The 19847-nt window shown below is 45.1% G+C and overlaps 1 protein-coding gene and 1 long non-coding RNA gene across 7 annotated transcripts in view; one reads left to right on the forward strand and one right to left on the reverse strand.

Annotated features, from left to right (window-relative positions):
- The window catches only part of Large1 (LARGE xylosyl- and glucuronyltransferase 1), a 448171-nt gene that overhangs the window by 106322 nt on the left and 322002 nt on the right, over nucleotides 1-19847 (reverse strand). The window lies entirely within an intron of this gene.
- Nucleotides 4995-8209, forward strand: LOC134483690 (uncharacterized). The gene is made up of 2 exons (XR_010060573.1): nucleotides 4995-5342; nucleotides 7998-8209. It is a non-coding gene; the product is annotated as an uncharacterized LOC134483690 (long non-coding RNA).

Here is a 19847-nt window from a genome sequence, read left to right on the forward strand (position 1 = left end):
TATGTGAAAATGAAAAAGAGGAAGGAGGATGAGGAGGAGGAGGAAGAGAAGGAGGAAGAGGACAGGAGGAGGAGGGGAAGGAGGAGGAAGAGGAAGAGGAAGACAGGAGGAGGAGGGGAGGAGGAGGACAGGAGGAGGAGGGGAAGGAGGAGGAGGACAGGAGGAGAAGGGGAAGGAGGAGGAGGAAGAGGGGGAGGAGGAAGGGCAGAAGGAGGAGGGGAAGGAGGAGGAGGGAGGAGGAGGAAGAGGAAGAGGAAGAGGAGGAGGACAGGAGGAGGAGGGGAAGGAGGAGGAGGAAGAGGAGGAGGAAGACAGGAGGGGGAGGGGAGGAGGAGGACAGGAGGAGGAGGAGGAAGAGGGGGAGGAGGAGGAAGGGCAGAAGGAGGAGGGGAAGGAGGAGGAGGGAGGAGGAGGAGGAAGAGGAAGAGGAAGAGGAGGAGGAACGTTGAGCTGCTGACTCTTTTACAAGGCAGGGTTTTACACCAATTCCCGAGATTCACAGCTGCTAATACCTCTTAGATATGGCCTCCATCAGAGAGGCAGAGCTGGCCTGAATTCAGTCAGTCACCTCTCTTTGGGCACCTCTGGATCTACCTTTTCTTTTTAAAAGATTTTTTTTTTCGTCGCATTGGATGGTTCACTCATCTCTGTGACTTACCACCCACAGTGCCAAAGAGCAAATGTCGAGATTTTTCTGAGTTTCAAGAATGGCACCTAGGTTAAGTATTTGATGGTGAATATTACAGTTCTGGATATTCCAGTTACCAAGTGTTGCAACTGGGCTAGCTCCTGCACTGTGAGTGTGCATTTTTTATTTCTTGATAATAGATGATAATCAGATTTACCTTGTTGTTATCCGAAGGCTGCTCTGAGAATTAACTGAAAAGCCTTCAATCAGAGAATCCTGTTTAGATTTGATGAGTATTATTATTATTACCCAAAACTTCTGGATGATGCTAATTTAAATGATAATTTTTTCAATTCACATTTATTAATTAACAGGTAAGCAAGTACGCACACACACAAGCTTATCTTGATTACTCAAAGCAAGCTCAAATTCTGAGTCTCATGCCAAGATCTGGTTAAAAAAAAATGACAGGCATTCCTTCCTCTTAGTTCTGAAGAGGTTTCATAAGAATAACAGGACATACGACCAAACAGACAGACCTCATTGTGGGTTATGACACAGGCATGCTGACCAATGGCAGACTTGCACAGGACCACAAAGCACCAGGTATAGAGAAAGTCTTCACATGGTGAGTATTACACACGGAAACAGCTTCTAGCCCTCATATTAACAGCTAAAAGGGACAGATGGCTGGACTCTGGCTTCCTTAAGGCCATGACATAAGACATTTCCTATTCCAAAGCCTCTGATTTTGAATAGCAAGCACTGAGATGTAATGAGTGAAATAAGCTGACAAGGGTTTGGAAGTCAGGGCTCACCTACATGTAGACAGACCATACTACCCTCTCCACATGTCTGCTCTCTGAGGGCTGGAATTCCCTTTTAGAAGCCAAAAGCAACCTACCTATAACAAGCAGCCATTAGTCATCTCCTGCATTGAAATCAGCTTACTAATAACACCTCAATGAGGCACTGTCTTTTAAAAATGTTTTCAAACACTATGTAAAAGAATGGTTTTTGACAGCATTTGATATTCATTCTAGCGGAGACTAAATGGAGGCTTCTGAATTCAGGGTAGTCAGTTCTTTGCAAAGTCACAGAAAGGGGTATGGATGGCAGTGGGACAGAGGTAGAGAAGAAATGACTTTTGCCCTGGTGTCCAGATCTACAGCCACTAAGCTAGAAAGTCTTAACTATAGAAACTGATGACCAAGAAGCTAGATATTACCCAGCCAAGCAAACCCTCTCATTTGGTCTTTTGGCCATTAGTGGTCTCGTCCATCATCCCGTTACCCAACAGTTAGCTATTGAATGGTGACTCTGAGACAAATACTATTCTAAATCCCGAGTTATAAAAACGGGGACAACAGAGGTAGCTCGGTTGGTGAGATTGAATCCTAGCACCCACATAGTGCATAGTGTCAGGCATAGTGTCTTCATTAGCATTTTATTGCTGAGAATAGACACAATGACCAAGGCAACTCTTATAAGGACAACACTTAATTGGGGCTGGCTTATAGGATCGGGGGTTCAGTCGATTACCATCAAGGAGGGAGCATGGCAGCATCCAGGGGTGTTTTTGTATTAATCTTCCTTAAGTGCATGCAGAAAGCTCCCTAGGAACAGGACTTACTGTGTTTCCATTTCCCTCAGTCATAATGTGTAAAGAACTGAGAAGCATCTGAACCTGTGGTAGTTCTTGATAGTGTCATCAGTATTCTGAACTAATATTACATAAATTTGTTTATCAGGATATTGAGAGAAACGTGTTTGTCTATTGACCAAACTGAATTCTTGGTAAAGGTAAGGCTGCTTGATGGTAAGACAAGGTGAGGAAGAAAAGCAATAAAAACACAGTGGGTCCTGAGTTCCTGCCTTAAGAGCATTGTAAAGTGGGGCAGAAAGACAGTTCAGTGGGTAAAGGTGCTTGGAACCAAAATGGCTGGCCTGAGTTCAATCCCTGGAATCCACACGGTGGAAGGAACGTCTGCGAGTTGTCCTCTTATCCCTGTGCTATCACCTCCCCCAAAGATGTAAACAGAAAAATGTAAGAGTGGATTTAAAGAAGAAATATTCTTTTTCTTTTTGATATGGGCTTTTAATCACCCAGGCTCTCCTTAGATTTAGTATTTGTCAACGATAACCTTCGACAACTTCTTTTTCTAAAAGCTTTTATTGGTATAAGTCTTTGTATATTGATAAAAATTTAAGATTAATTTTGTTACAACATGATATATGTATGGTTTAACTCTTGTATAGGTGTTATGCCTATGCAACTAGTTTAAAAAATACAAGGTTTAATCCCAATCCTTTTACTAGGTGCTATTATAAACTGTTCAAATAATTAGGTAATGCAAGCAAAGAGCTAAACAGTCAAGCTCATGTTCATATTACATACTAGTTTAACTGCTTACAATAAAATGATTTCGAGGTTATTGAGAGAGTAAATAAGTAAGAATGAACAATATTTGACAACTCAGATATACTAAAGAGAGATGTACATGCATGTAATCTTCAAGTACCTCAGATATCCAAGGAATATGGCCTTTAAATTTATTTCACTATTAAAAGATACTTTGACTGTCAGACAGGTCTGTTCCTGACAGTGCCCCCATTTCCACTTCAAAGAAGATGATGAGTAGCAGTGACCTCCATAGGGAATGGCTTCACTTATGGCAAGCCAGCCACTGGGTAAAGAAAACGCCCACGCTTCAACTCCAGACAAACTGTTCAGGAAGGACAAATGGACTCAGGGAAGTCCATGCTAAACTTGACCTTGAACTTCTAATTCTCCTGCCTCCTGAGTGTTGGGATTATACAGATATGCCATAATACTTCAGATCAAACCCAGGGCTCTATGCATGCTAAGTGAGCACTGTTTGAACTCATCCACATCCCCAGACCCACTATAAATGATAGGAAATGGAATTATAACATGGGTAAGGATAATACCATAAAGTATGTGGCATGTCTATTAGATTACGCATCACCAGCTCTCAGTGACCCCATTTTTGACCTCTCTCTCATTACACAGCATTCAAGTGTCCACATATTCTTTCATTATATCATGGCCTGCACTGTAAAGTCTACACAATTATAATAGGAAGGGGAACAACAACAATAAAACTTAATTGTAGTCCAAGTCTCACTGTTTTAAAAATCCAGATTGACATTCTTAAAAATAAGATTTTCCTATAAAACAAGTTGCAAAGGCCCCTGTGGATCATGCCATTCTACACACAGGACACAACTGCTATCCTTGTGTATACCTTGTATATACATCATCCATAAGAAGCCTATATTAATGGCTGGTTTCAAATGCATTATAGAGGGGTATAAGAACATTTCCATGGATGATGCATGGGATGTAGAAGACAGAAATATGTAAAAAAAAAAAAAGGAACCTAAAGTCCATTGGAAATATTATACACAGACACACACAAACACAGACACAGGCGCATGTGCATGCACACACACACACACACACACACACACACACACACACACACACACACACAGCTAGTAGAGCCAAAGGAATGCCTCCCAGGAGAAGGGACATTTATATTGGGTCTTAAAGGACAAAGGAGGAGGTATCAGGCCATTATAGGCTAGGCAAAGGCTGAGCAGTAGGCAAGGTAGAGAAAAGCAGTGAGAAGGTGACCACATGTGATCTGAAGCAGTGCACTGTAGGTTCTAAGTCTTGGCAAGAGCATGGCCCACTTGAGCAATCTTCAGAGTCCTTTACTGAGCCTCAATGTGCCTTTTTGTCAACCTGAGCTCATAAAACCCACTCACAAACTTGTGAGGACGATGGATTGTATCTGTGTGATATATGTCTTGATGTCTAATACTTTAGAGTTGTCTAACGTGAGCTATGAATTATTACAGTTATTATTAGGGTGTAATCAAAGAGGTGAAAGTAGGCTCAACATGTGAATAGAGGATGTTTTCTTGATTTGATAGGAAGGGGCTGTGCATGTGGTAAACATCGGATTTCCCAACTAGGGAAAGAACATGGATGGAATCTAGCCAGATATATATCTTTGTGTCTTTAAGAACTATAGCAGGAAGAATGAAAACAATGAGTAGACGTGTTAATAAGATGTTGGGTACTGGGCAGAATGTAACGTAATGTTGCATCTTCCAATAACCTTAAATGGGAATGACTACGACTGATTTAAGAAAAAAGGGAAGCCAAGATATAGAGGAATTAATGCCTTTTGTCTGTGTGGTGTGAATAAATTGTAGTGCTAAGCTTCAAAGTAGGCATACTTGACTCTGAACATTTGCGCCACACTTCCTTTTGAGGGAGCCTAGGGACGTATGTGACCCACAGTGAAAGTCCTCCGGGCAAGTGTAGACTGAAGTCAAATAAAGCCTTTATGACATCAGGTCACCTAGTGAGGCTTGGACTCTTACAAGAGAAGAATCCAATCCTCTGGGTTGTGGCTGTCACAGCACACTCCTTGCAGGACTTCTCTGACCGCCTACTAACCCACGCTCCACCATAGCACCAGGAAACAAGACCATGGATGCTCAGAATATGAACCTGCTCATAGGAGGTCTGTGCCTATGCGCTGGGTAAAGCAGGGACTCTAGAACAAGCAAGTAATCTCAGCACTGTGGCTGGGAAGAGGGCGCTTATAGACATCCTCCGGCATCCTTTGTACTCACGGCGTGATGCTGCTGCTGATGTGCTTTTGCTCCGTAACAGGTAACTATAGAAGTCAGGGGATGAGGAGAGTGTTTGAAAGCAACGGAATGCAATTTCCGCCATTATCTAACTTTCCCCGTGTCCACCAGCCAAATTTAGCTCTCCTGACTGAGTTCCCAATGCTTCTGAACCATGCCTTCGCTATGATAATGAGCTCTTAGCACTGGGAGGCGCTGAGGAACCTCTGGCGAGTTTAAAAAATATATATATACATCTCCCTGGTCCAGCATCTCAGGAGATTTTAACTTGCTGAGTTTCTAACTTTAGTTTGGAGCTGGGGGTTTGTCTTTTTTAAGAGTTCCCTGGATACCCCCAGTATCAAGGCACACAAATAATGAATCCTAAAACACATAATCCCTCCCTGAATAAAAAAAAAATAGGATCAGGAAATGTACACATACACAAACACACACACACACGCACACACACACACACACACACACACACAGGCATGCACATGTACGCAGTGTGTGTGTGTGTGTGTGTGTGTGTGTGTGTGTGTGTGTGTAAAAGGAACTACTAAATGGGTAAATAGTAAATAAAGAAATGTATTCCGTACCTTGGTTGGGGAGCCTGACCTTCACTCCCCCCAAACAGTGTTACCAGGCTTGCCTCAAACTCAGAGATCTGCCTGCCTCTGCCTCCCAGGTGCTGGATTAAAGGTGTGTGCCACCACTGCCCAGCTTGGAGCCTGCACTTTCAAACACTACGTTCAGTGTTGCAAATGTAGAGACCAGATTAGGCTGTGCAAGACCAGCATGGAGAGGAAAGGTAAAGACCATAGCCCTCCAGCCACCACTAAGGCCATCTCCTTATTGGGAAAAACCACCACTACGGCCATCTCCTTACTGGGAAAAACCAAGGCGGCCTGCAGGAGGTGCTAAGCAACTCCAATGTCCTGGTCTGGCATCTAAGAAAGCCAATTTTATATATCCATAGGAGGCTCTTAATTCCGGATCCATATTCATTTAGTACTGGGGCTGGAGTTCACAGCTACCCTGCCCGTCTGGAGTCCCATGAACCCTGCATCTCTAGATCCTATCTTGAGAATTATATTTGGAAACTCACCCTTACGGAATTCTCCCAAATTTCCAAGGGATAGGGGCTCACTATCACCTGCATGCTCTCAAACCTATCGGAAAACAGATTTGCAGAAGTAACAGTAAGTCTCCAAAGGTCTGTGATCAGGAAACTAGCATACGCAGGACCTGTACTTATTCACTTTGCTTTAAAAACTAGGGCTGGGGAGATGGCTTGGTGGATAAGAGCACTTCTTGAACTTGGAGAGGCTCTGGCTTTGATTCCTAGCATGCCAGGCTCATGACAAACTTGAGGCACCAGGTAGAGGGGATCCAATAACTTCTTATGGCCTCTGGTGTTCCTACACACATGTACATACAAACTACACAGGTACACATATATACACATGAAACAGATCGTTTAAAAAGAAGCAAGAAGCTTCCAGTCTTAATCTGCGCCTAGAGCTGAGGCTGTCCCACAGCCCTCTGGACCCAAAATCTGCCCAGAAGGAGCTGGTCTCCCAGGAGTGCTCTCACTCCTAAGCCCACAGGTGCAACCCCACTTTAGCTTCATTAACTGTCTGAAGAGGGATCTTCCAGGAGCGCACAAGGCACAGGAACTACAGAGCAGCCTAGGACAGGATCCCAGAGGTCTCCATCTGCGCCCAGAGCTAAGGCTGTTCCACAGCCCTCCAGATCCAAAGCCTGCCCGGAGAGAACTGGTCTCTCAGGAGTGCTGTCACTCCTAAGATCACAGGCTTGCAGGCCCCCAGGAGGGACAAGCTCCAGTCAGAGAGCAAGACCAACTAACTTCAGAGATAACAGGATGGTGAGAGGCAAGTACAAGAATCTAAGCAACAGAAACCAAGACCACTTGTCATCATCAGAACCCAGTTCTCCCACCATAGCAAGTACTGGCTATCCCAACACACCTGAAAAGCAAGATTTGGATTTAAAATAACATCTCATGATCATGATGGAGGACTTTAAGAAGGACATAACTCCCTTAAAGAAATACAGGAGAACACAGATAAACAAGTAGAAGCCCTTAAACTGAAGAGGAAACATAAAAATCCCTTAAGGAATTAGGAAAACACAACCAAACAGGCGGAGGAACCGAATAAAACCATCCAGGACACAATGAGAGAGTTCTGAATACTGGGTGTCACTCCACGCATAACAGTTTAGGGAAAGTCATGAGGAGAATCCGCCTCAGTTCCCACTCCTATTCCTTCTCTTCCTCTCGGCAGGCCTACGGATTAAACCTAGGGTCTTACACACAGGAGGCAAATGTTCTACCTCCAGCCTGTGCTTGGGGTCCTCTTTTTCAACATGGACAGCAAGCTTCGGTGAAATAATTTGGGTGTGTGGGGTATGCACTACACTGCTCTCTCTGAAACTAAAGAGCCGTGCATGAGGAGGCTTGGGGCTGCCCAGTGCACAAACAAGTAACTCCTTACAGGGGCTGCCTTACAAACCTGTCATGAGGTCTTTTTTCTTCTCTCAAGCTAATCTGTCAAGTATAGTCGATCCATTCCCCTGGTAAAACTGCATTCTGTAAGCAACGCCCTCAGAAAAGCCCCACCTGCAGCGGGAGACACCTTCAGACTATTTTTATTTATTTTTTTCTTTTCAGATGAACCAGGGGCCGCTGGGTCAACAGACTACAATTCCAGTGCTTTACTGAGAGTCAGGGAGGCCAGCAGGTCCATCCTAAGAACGGGTTTGATCCTCTCATGCAAGACTGCAAAGGGCTTATTTTTTGCCATCTGTAAAAGGCTCTTGGTTGAGAGTTTGATAACTGAGTCCTTTAAAGAGGCCGTCAAAAGTCACCATTTGTATTTGAAACTGTCTGCTTCTTCTTTGTAGTTCAGCCGCAGCTTAGGGAAAACTATCAGTGTTCCAGACAAGAGAAATAAGGAGGCTTGTTCACAGAAAAACTAATTTCATGCGAAAGGGAAACATCTTGAACCTTCATGCAATCCATCTTCAAGAGCTTTAAGGACAATCCTGGTCCCCTCCCTCCTGGGGATGATTCCACACTCAAGGCTTGGCTCGCCAATGGCGAGGCTTGCTTTGAATGCAGCTGCATCACTGTTCACGGTGGTAAATAATCAGTCAATGCTTTGGCTCTCAATTAGATACTCAATCCTGAAGAAGTGTGTTTGGAGGTTCAGGGGCCCGCATCTGGTGATGATTTTCTTTTTGGTGAAGTCTGAAGGCAGTGCAGGGCTTCGTAGCAATTTTAGCTTCCTGTCCCTCTGATGACTCCAGCTAATCCTCACCATTTCCAAGGATCCCGCCTCTAAATACTTCAGTGAGATTGAGTTTTGATCCTAACACTCAGACCCTATCATGGCAACTTCAAAGGTCACACCTGAACTACTCAGCCTCAGCCCCTATCAAGTCTCTTTTTACATTCTGAAACACGCAGGAACTCCAAGTGTGCCTGTGGATCACAGGGGTTACTCCCACTTCTTCTAAGACCTCCTCTAAACCACGACTCTCACCTTCCTCAGGGTGAGGTTTGAAGCCCATTCCACTCACCCTGCTAACACCATTTATGTTCCAATCACAAGCTCAGGGGGTTCTCAGGAGAGAAAGGAGGATAGGGGGTCACTTCTTCTCACAGTGCACACAGAGTAAGAACACAGACGGCAGGTGCCAATCTCAGAGAAGCCGCTCTTCAAATGCTTGTTAAGTGAACCACAGATTGTGAATTGATTCACAGGACATCTTGCCAGGAGCCACTGCACAGAAAACGCAGATGCGTTTTCTGTTGTTGTTGTTTTTTTGTTTGTTTTGTTTTTTTTTGGTTTCCTCTTTGATGCTTGCAATGCAACCTGGAGTTTCTTCAATGTCTGTATCCACAGAGGCTCATTCTGGCTTACTGTGTTTCCAGGAAACAGTATTGTACTGCAAAGTCTGATGAGATCATCCCCAGGGGAGGACTTCAAACAAAGTGCCCAACAGTGGACTGTTAGGACCCTGCTGCTTTTCTAATTGCAGGAGGATGGAGAAGGCAGTCAGTTCTTCTGGGGTGATGAGTTTAGCAGCTGGCTACCTTTGACTCTGGTCAAGTCAATTAGCCTCCTTAAACCATATTTTCTTCATCGGTGAAAAACATGATGAATCATCACAGGCTTCCAGAGAAAACTAAGTGAGAGAGACAACAGAAGCTCGAGGCCTGGGAGGCATTTAATAGATGTTTGGGGCAGCCTGTCTATTTTTCCATGTGATTTCACAGAATCCTAGCCCTTGTACTATAAGATGTCAAAGAGTTTTGTAAGTTACCTTTTAGAATCTTCTTGAAGCACGGGTGCTGGGTACCATGGGGTTTCTAATGTTGGCTTAACCTTATAGTGTGGGGGAAGTGATTCTACACGGTTGACATCAATGAGCCATGAAGGTAGGTGATAGGAATATGGACACCTCCAACAGGGCCACACAAGGAACAGTTCTGTGGTCGGAACCACACAGGAGGGGCAGAGAATGAAGGATGCTTGCTGAGTTTTTCTGCTGTGGAGAGAGGTGATCTTCAGGGGTTACCTGGGGGAGGTTCTATGCACCTTTCCTGAGCTGTGGAAGTAGAGCGAGAGTCTGACCAGCTGACGGACCACAGAGGTGTGATGACAGCAGGTGTGAGATTTCACAGTAGCCACACAGAACGGCCCATATCATCTCAGGGAGAATGTGATCTCCTAGAAACACAGGTGACAGTATCAATGCATTCTTCCCTGATACTAATGTCATGAGCTGAAGCCTTTTAGGACGCGGTAAAACATTTTATATGTTATTTTTTTTCCATCTGCCTCCCGTCTCGATGTATTTTGTTTTTGTTTTTAATTTTTTTGCTTGTTTTTTAAATAAAAAAGGGTATGAGCAAGAAGAATCAGACATAAGTCTCCCAGTTCTGTGCCCATGGAGGAAAGGTGCTTTAGGAGATATGATCTTTAGCAGGCTGTACAGGAGGTCCCTGAACCCCAGGGATCATTTCCCAGACAGCAGTCCTCTTCCGGTGCATAAAATCTGCCCAAGCTCCTAGCAGAAGACATGTTCTCATAGTTGACATGCCAACGGAATCTAGGTGCAACAAACCTCATGCATCTGACAGATTTGCACGCATCTAATCTTTATTTCTGATAATAAAGCAAGGGGAAAGACTTTCATGAAATGTTCAAAACAAAACACACACACGCACACACACGAAGGAAGGTGCTTAAAAACAGACAAACAAACAAACGACTTACAGTTTATGCCCTAGACATTGTTTTAGAACAGGCCCATAAACGCTTAGTCCAAAGTCAGACAATGACAACGACACAGGTACTGCATGCCCTACTTCTTTTCCTGGATGGTGTGCTATCATCCAGCGATAGCATGCGTGCATCTCACAATATTCTATTTTATAGATATATCAACAGTTAACAAACTGATGTTGAAAGTTGTCCATGTGGGGCTGGAGAGATGGCTCAGCGGTTAAGAGCACTGACTGCCCTTCCAGAGGTCCTGAGTTCAAATCCCAGCAACCACATGGTGGCTCACAAACATCTGTAATGGGACCTGATGTCCTCTTCTGGTACATCTGAAGACATATTTAAAAAAAGGAAGTTGACCATGTTTTTAAACATTTAATTATAGGAGAACTTGCCAAAAAAAAAAGTTAGAATTAGGAAACTTCCATCAATTGCTGATCAACACTTTTAGGTCTCTGTCATCTATCAAATGCACACATTACAAACACTCGTCTAGTTCACAGACCCTTTTCTTACATCTAATTAAAAATACTTCCCTAATGTTAAGCACGGTCACAATGACTGTTATATTCCATTACTATTGTTATATTCCAGCCAAAAGCCCAGAGAAAAGAAGGATCAAACCCTGAGTGACAACAGAGACTCCACACCTCTTACAAAGACTACAAGATCCTCTGCACTAATTTTCTGCTCTCCCTTCCATCCTCCCTCCCCTCTCTTGTCCTTTGTCATTTCAAACACATTTATTGACTATCATGGATAATGTTCTGTACTGGGCTCTATTCCAGATCCTGAGGACCGAAGGTTGAATGGAATTCTTTAATGACCTATGAATGATTTGTCTTCTAGATCTGTCAGAATATAATACTTCTTGTTTGTTCAAGGAGTATCTCCCCATCGGGGGGCTGCTAATTGATTGGAAACATTTCTTAGGTGAGAAATTGTCTCTGGATGGCGGGGAAGTCAAGTGGAGCGCTGGCTGCCTTTCTGAAGGCAATGATTACTTCAGGAAACTGAGAACTGGAACAGCTCTGACAGTGCGGTGGACACAGTGTCTGTCCACATGATGCTGGAAAGATGAGAGTACCCCAGACATGTGTCATGTGACACAGGACACAGCTCATAAGATGTCTAAGTAAGCAGGCAACTCCAGAACTTCTACCATTAAAACTCCTTCAGGTCACCATCATAGCCCCTGGGTTCTATTTGCTAACAGTGTTTCCTTCCTCATTTCTGCTAGTTGCCTTTCAATCTTTCCGGAAGTCTTGGCTGGCTTGCTCCACAGCTCATGTGAGTCAGATCATTTAGGGTTTGGTGGTTTCATTTCAAGGGGTAGCAGGAAGGCAAGCAGCAGGGTACAAAGGGAAAGAGCCACCAGGCTAAGGTGTTTTCATCCAGGTCTCTCTTCTCAGAGAAGAAACTGTATTTACTGCAAGTTCTACTCTCGAGACCAAAAGCCTCATTACAGAAATGGAGGTGTTTCACCCATAACCAAGGGCAAGCAGAGCTGGAGGAGCTACTGACGCTGGGGTGCAGGAGCTGCAGGCGGAGTTTCCATGCGCAGAAGTAAGCTAGGAGCAGCAGGGGTCGGGTGCAAGTGGATGGGGGTGAAGGTGGAGGTTAGGAGTGTGGGAAGGCACCACCAGACATTCAAAGAAAGCCTGGAACAGGTGACAACCACCAGGAAAGGAAAGTGGCCAAGGGGAACTAAAGAGGGGGGAGGCAGGCAGTGATAATGGATGTTGATAAGGATTACTGGCACTCTCTTAGTTATAGCCCCTGGGCATTCAGGATCCCTCCTCATTAAAGGGTAATTAAATTATCTTCACTCTGTTAAACTGATGGAGGCAGAATTGTGGGCCACTGGCTTTTAGAGTCATCTTAAGAAAGAGGGTTGGTACATCTAAGGGCTGCAGATGTGGAAAGAGAAACCTGACAGGAGAGAGAGCTGGCCAACCCAAGCACAGGAACCTGGACAGCACAATCTCTTGTTTGACATGGCTTGGAGGTAGAGGTGTGTACCACGTGGACTGCAAAGGCGGCTGAAAGTTTAGTATTTTGTTTTGCGTTGAGCATGTAGAGTAGAAACAGGGAAAACAAAGGTAAGGGATGATGACCGGTGCCACACCCTTGCACACACATGTATCTAATGCGGTTGGGTGAGTGCCTTTTTTGAAAAAAAAAATGCTCCTTGCCAAATACACAAAGAAGTGAAAATGATGAGCATCCTGGCAAGTTTCTGATGTCTCTGTTAAAAAAATTGGTCAGCTACTTTCCCGATGTTGGCCACACTTTACTGCATACTCTTCCTTGATAAAATAAATATTCACAAGAGCTTGTTACTATGGGTGATGCAGAGAAAAATGGCCTCTCATCATGAGGAGTTTCAAGTTAATGATTACACAAGAATCTTTTCCTACAGCCAATGTCAGCTTGATTTAAATGCAGGCCCAAAACTTACTCAACAAACCTTCTGAATCCTATGTGGAAAGAGAGTATGGCTCCCAGAGGACCATCACTGAAGCATGATGCCTTTCCTCTCCTCTCAGTTTACTTCTTGGCTGCTGGGAGAGCTAAGGTCAAAAGGCTGAAGTATGCTGAAGTAGCTTTCTATTGCGTGATAGAATAGTCTGCCCGTGGATACACTGTCAGGATGAAAGCCACTGCCGTGTGTGACTCTGGGCCACGCCTTCTCCTCTCCAGTGTTCCCTTTCACGTCCTGCTTGTACACAATGACTTCTATTACATATCACCACCGAAGCCCCATAGCCTAAAGTAACCTTTTGTATCTGTTCTGCAGGCTTCAATATAAAATTAATCTATACCCTTTATAAAAAAAAAATCCGGGAAAGAAAAATATCAAAACTAGAAAAAATTTTCAATCAGTTAACTAGATACTGAAACCATTAATTTCATACGTAGTCAATCAACGACATTGTGGTTAGATGCTCCATTAGTGCTTAGATGGAAATATGAAATCCAGCCCTATTCTATAGTCTTTTAAGACACTGCCTGGGCTTTAGGTCAGATCGACACTCAGATTCAAATACATTATCAGCAAGGTCTCCTGGCCCCACACTCCTACACAAAGCATCCTTTCTCTTCTGGCATCCTAACACCCTGAACTTCCCTTCCTGTTTTAATTTCCCTCCAAGTATATGCCATAATCTAGTGTATATTCACACAATGCAGAAACAGGTGCATGCACACTCACATATGCACATGCACTTGAGCATGTGCGTGCACACACACACACACACACACACACACACACACACGGCTTGGGATTAGTGTAGTAGGAGCCACATGTACCAACAGAATTGTTGCTGTGGGACAACTTAGTAATCAGGGCGTTATCCAGAACATCCAAGACATGATTCCTGCATTGAAAGTGTTCAAGATCAGTTATGAAGAAGTAATGAAGTAGGTTTAGGAAAAAAAAATTGCAGGCCTTTAAACCAACAGTACTGGATTGATGACCTAGCCATTCCACCCCTGGGAAAATATCAAAGAAAAAGAAAAATGTCCACTCAAAACTCTAACGAGGGGCTAAAGAGATGGCACAGAGATAAGATCACTGGTAGCAGATTCACTTCCTAGCCCCTACATGGTGGCTCACAGCTCTGGTTTTAGGGGATCCAACACTGTGTTCTGACCTCCTCAATAAATGTCCACCTGTGGTACACAAACACACACACACAAATAAAATAGATGTAAAATAAATAAATTACAAATTGTGATGAATCTTCATACTCGTACTATACTGGTCAATGTTCTCTCTTAGAAACCTGAATAACTTAAGGGAGGATGGATCTGTTAGTTCCCAGGCCAAGGCAAGTGGCGTATCATGGTGGGTCAGGATGGCGGCAGGAATGCATTTGACTGTTGTAGAGAGAATGATCCCTACAGCAAATGGGGAAACTGGTGACTTCTGGGTCCAGGTCACAGATTCTGCCTTAGTATTACACAGTGGAGAGCCACTGAGGAAGACATCAGACCTTAACCTCTGGCCTCTACATGCTTACACACACACACACACACACACACACACACACAGACACACACACACACACACACACACACACGTAAGCACAGCTGTTCACAGGTGTGCTCACACGCATGCAAACATGTGTAGTGTGTTACACATATGCACACAACTCATAGACACACACACACACACACACACACACACACACACTTTTTAAGAGCCTCCATCTGTCAAGCTCATTGGGGCTGACTGAGTGTGTAACTTAAATAGCCTGCCCATGCCTTCCCTGTCTTTTCTGTTCAAGCCCTGGGATAAAGGCTCTGTAGGAGCAGTGTGTCCTCCCTGTGGGCCATCTGGACAGGGAGCTGAGTTAAACTGAACTCTGGACAGTCAGGTTTACACAGGCAGGCAGATATTAATTGATATTGCCATTGTCCCAGCAAAGATGAGACAGTCGGAATAGGCTTGCACGCCGTCTCTACCCTTCTGGGTGCTGCTGCGACTGGGGCTGGTTTCCATAGGAGAAAAGGCCCATTAGAGATGTTTCAAGCATCTGAAGGGTGATGCCGGGAAGAGCAGGATTCGTTTAGCGCGGTGAGGAGCAGAAGCTGGAACAAAGAGGGGAGTGACAGGAGGAGAGTGGAGATTGAGTGCAGGAATGCTCAAAGGCTAGAGCGCTTTGGAGGCATAGCATCAGAGAGGAGAGTTCTGCAGCGCTACTGTGGGTCCATCACTTGCTGTGTGATAGCTTGGGTAAGGTCATCCAGGCTTTGGGAACTTCTTGTCATGCTGAGATTGTGTCCTTTCAGAAATTGAGTTCTGGTTCCTGCCATTTGGAACCAATGTTCTTTCTCTCCCCTCAGTTACTCACTGAGGGTTAAGGAGCGGCGGAACTGACAGGAACACTGTTTGGGCTCCTCTATATGGAGGTCTGGCTGGGCTACATTGAATACGATCACAGTTTGAATATCCCAGATTCAAAGAAATCAAAGTCAGAACCAAAAAATATCTGAAATCTTAACATATTTGGATTGCCAATGCAAAAAAATCCCTCAGCATAAAACCCCCTTTTCACACTCAAAATTATTTTCGAATATAATTTATGATTATAGCCAAGATCCATGAATTATAATAGATGCAACCTTTGCCAAGCATGTGGCAGTATCCCAGGTTCCCAGTTGCCACCAGTTCATGCAATTCACAGCCCAGGTTCTCTTGGCTGTCACAACAGAGGCTCACCTTTGAAATGAGGCATTCTTTGATGGGAGGAACAGGGTCTTATTTTAAACCTTTCCTGCTAAAGGTGTTTTTAAAGTAAGTGTGTGTGTGTGTGTGTGTGTGTGTGTGTGTGTGTGTGTGTGTGTTTTAATCTGAGATAGCTACGTTCTTACTTGGGCTAAAGAGTCAATCCCTTCGTACTCTGGGACGATTTTCCATTTAAGCCTAGCACCAAAGAACAACTCTGGACAAGATACCAAAATCGTAAACCTCCTGGAACCAGAGGTGAAGTGGCTCAGATCAGAACGCTGGCATTAGGGACATCTGACAGCTGCTGTAACCTACAGGGGACCCTATCTGTGTTCTTAGGCTGGACAATAATTTGTCAAATTTAAGAAAGGGTTGGGAGCAGAGAGAACAATCTGTGTAGTAGCAAATGCATCTAACTCCTTTAGATAGAGTCCTTGTGGGAGCTCTTCTGTGTCTCACTGCTATTCAGCAAGCTAGCTCCTCCTCTTACAAACTATGATTATTACTTGGACAACAAAAACTGGGTGCCAGGTACTTAAGCTAAAGAGTAAGGAGACCTAGAAGCAAGAGAGAAACTGTTCACAGGCTGTAGGGCAAGCGAGTTCCTTGGTTGAACAAGATGCAAATAAAAGAAAGTTCTCTGCACAGCCCACAGTGGCAGAAGAGAAGCCCTGTGATGGGCTCTAAGCTCATGACTAAAATGCTGACAGACCTAGTGTATGCTCACGGGACAGAACTCTGATATCTGCTGTAGTCTGTGTCTGGTAAAAATACTTGGCTAAGATATCTAAGCCAGTCACATAACAAGAAACGTCCTAAAACTCCACTTATATGACCTCCGAAAGAGTCAAGCATGTAGAGACGAAGCAGTAGGGTGCTCTAGAACTAGGAGAGAGAAAATGTGGAGTGGAGTCACAACTTGGCACTCTTGTCCAGTATGTATGTTGAAGAACGGCAGGATGCTCTGCACTGTAGGATTAATGGTGGGGTCCCGCGGCGTCCACTCTGCTACAGCGCTCGGCCGCTGGAAGGCAGGACTCTGAAAGTTTGACCGTGCTTACCCCACAACTCCTCGGTGTCCGGCTGTGAGGAAATGCGGAACAGCACTCAGCCGGTGGGTGGGGAAGCGCCATCTGAGCTCAGGATACAGTCTGAGCTATCTCCGGAGTCCCTGGGCCTATAAGGAGGCTGGGGCCATAGGTTCTCAGGCTCTTGGGCATCCGGGTGCCGCTGGAATGCCATAAAAGAGCTAAGAATGGAGTGGGGGGTCCGTGGGGCTGGATCCAGCCCTGGGCTGAGGGGGAAAGAGGCGACATGCTCAGGCTGGTCCCACGGGCAGTAGTCCTTGGCTGGATAGCAGTGGCGGCTTCGGCTTGGTGGCAGCCGCTGCTGAGAGCACGGGGAGGTCTTCTGTGGGAGATTAGGAGGCTGCTCTGTAGGTGAAGGGCTTCTCTATGGCTCTGGGAGGATCCCATGAAAAGAGGCAGTCCATGGTTTCAAGGCATTTATTGGCACAGCGGATGAGTAAAACAGTCCCCTCTTCTCAGAGTGGGCCTGAGGTTACACACCTTTTGCAGGGAGGAGTGTCTGGGAAGAAAAGCTTCATTGGCTAAGCCTCCAGGCCTTTAGGTACCTCATTATAATGCAGATCTGTCTATTGTGAATAGGGGGACATTAGTAAGGACAGCTGAGATGTGCAGGAACCCCAGACTCCCATAGTTTTGTTAAGTTTTGCCCTCAGATCTTGTAATCTCCATCCCCCTGAGCTCTATTTTATAGGATCATTCTTTTTTAATTTTTTTTTAATTATATACACTGTAGCTGAAGAGGGCATCGGATCTCATTATAGATTATCAGCCACCATGTGGTTGCTGGGATTTGAACTTAGGACACCTCAAAGAGCAGTCGGTGTTCTTAACCACTGAGCCTTTTTTATAGCGAACACGGGTACTCTGTGGACAGGGGGAAGAGCGGATGTGTCCTAGCACCAGTTGTTCTTCTACCAGCGGGGTGAGGGCTCTAAGTTTCTCCCTTGCTAGAGGCCACTGTGGGACCCAGACGGCTTCCTTAGAGTGCCAATCAAAGGCAGGGAGTATTAAATCTAACAGTGGCTCCTAGAATTGGGGGTGATTTGGAGGAGGGTTTTTTTTAATGGAGCCCTGTCCTTAGGTGGGAGAGGGAGGGGCAGGAGGAGCAGATAGTTTGTTTTTTGTCTTCTCTGAAGCAATGGGGGAGGGAGGGTGTCTCCTGTCTGCTCCAACACAGGGCTCAGACCACTCGGGGAGGCAGGGCGCGTGAAATTTGACCATGCTTAACCCACGCTGCTGCCAGTCTGAGGCGCAGGAATGGAGAGCCGCAGCTGGCTCAGGGGTCCCTGGGCCTTCGATGAGACTCGGGCCCTCTGGTTCCCAGGCTCTTGGAAACCCAGGTGCAGCTGGATGAGGCAAAAGAGCTGAGAAAGGAGTGAGGGCTGAGGGGGAAAGGGAGAACTCTGGCTGGTCACTCATAGGAGTCTGTGGCTTGTAAGATATCTCTCTCCCTAGTTGGATGGGGGAAGGTGGAGTAAGGAGAGAGGCAGGTGGAAGCTCCTTTGTTTTTTAACACAGAGTCCTGTCTGCTTAAAGCACAGAGTCTGGGCGACAGTGCAACAGAGCAGGTCCCTTCTCCCCTACATCTAGGCCAGCCAAAGACAATGGGAAAACAGCTTGAAACCTGAAATTCTTCAGGCTTTTTAAAAATGCTTGTTCTCTCTAACAGGAACACCTAAGACAATGTTTGTGCTTCTCAACTCAAAATTTTCATGCTTCTTTGTTTAAATGTATATTTTCTCCCTGACATTTGTAATTCATGTCCAAAAAATTTTCAATTTGTTTAAGATTTCTTTGAAGTTACAAAAGTCATCTAGTCTACTCCCTCGGGTCAAACCAACTATACTGATAACCATTATTTAATCCTTAAATTAACAACCAGTTTCCTTTTACAGAGAAACTGTTACTGCCTATCTCAGATACACAATTAACCTATTCCCTTCCTCAGTCATCCAAAGGAGACTTAAAGGATGCCTTCCATGACTAAACTCCTCAAACAACCTTGCTTTTCTAGGATCATATCAACAGACCATGATGTGCTCCTAAGCAAACCAACACAGGCTTAACACAGGCCACCCATGCTATGCAGACATTCTCTGCTGGGGTTCTGCTCCCCTGTGGTGATCATCCTCCAGGTTCCTCTATAGTGCTGCTCCCACAGATCCAGCTGAGACTGGCTGCCATCTCCTCAGACCTGCCCGGGACAACAAAGCTGCCTTCCTCCAGACACCTCATCTGACTGAAGACTGCCCGAGACACTCTGAGACCCACAGACTTGGGACCTTCCAGCTACAGATGAAGTCTCTTGCCAAAGCCAAATGGCTACTAAGCTTTGGGAAAGTTACATGATAGGCAGGAAAACATGATATCTAGTTAGACTAACTCAGTGTTGTTTAAACCCAATGTTAATACCCTCAAACTGTACAACCCACGAAATATTTAATTGATACAATAACCTTTTGTCTTCCCAACCCCCACCCTCATCCCTTCTTACTCCTCTGGCCTGTGTAGTGTTTTCTTTTGATACTTCCGTTCCACCCAAAATTTCCACTAGAAATGACACCGTCACTCCAGTGATACCCCTCTTTTTTAAATAAAAAAGTAAGGTATCCTGATTCCTGGTCGAGATAGGTCGAAGCCTTAAGGGACCCTAACGGACAGCAGGAGCATGTCCAGTCTCCCAGGAGATCAGGCCCCTCTCAGGTAAGTACAACGCCCCTCACCCCCAGTCCCTGTAGAGAGGTTTGAGACAGAATAGTCACATAGGGCAAGCCCCTCCTCCACAGATCACATAGGCTCAAGACAGATCAGTCACGCAGAAGCAAGACCACGCCTCCAAATACGTAGATGAGGTCTTCCCAAGCTCTGAGGTCAAACCAATGGGGAAGTACCTGCTGTCAGACCCC

This window comes from Rattus norvegicus, chromosome 19 (genome assembly GCF_036323735.1).
Source record: "Rattus norvegicus strain BN/NHsdMcwi chromosome 19, GRCr8, whole genome shotgun sequence".
NCBI classification, from domain to species: domain Eukaryota; kingdom Metazoa; phylum Chordata; class Mammalia; order Rodentia; family Muridae; genus Rattus; species Rattus norvegicus.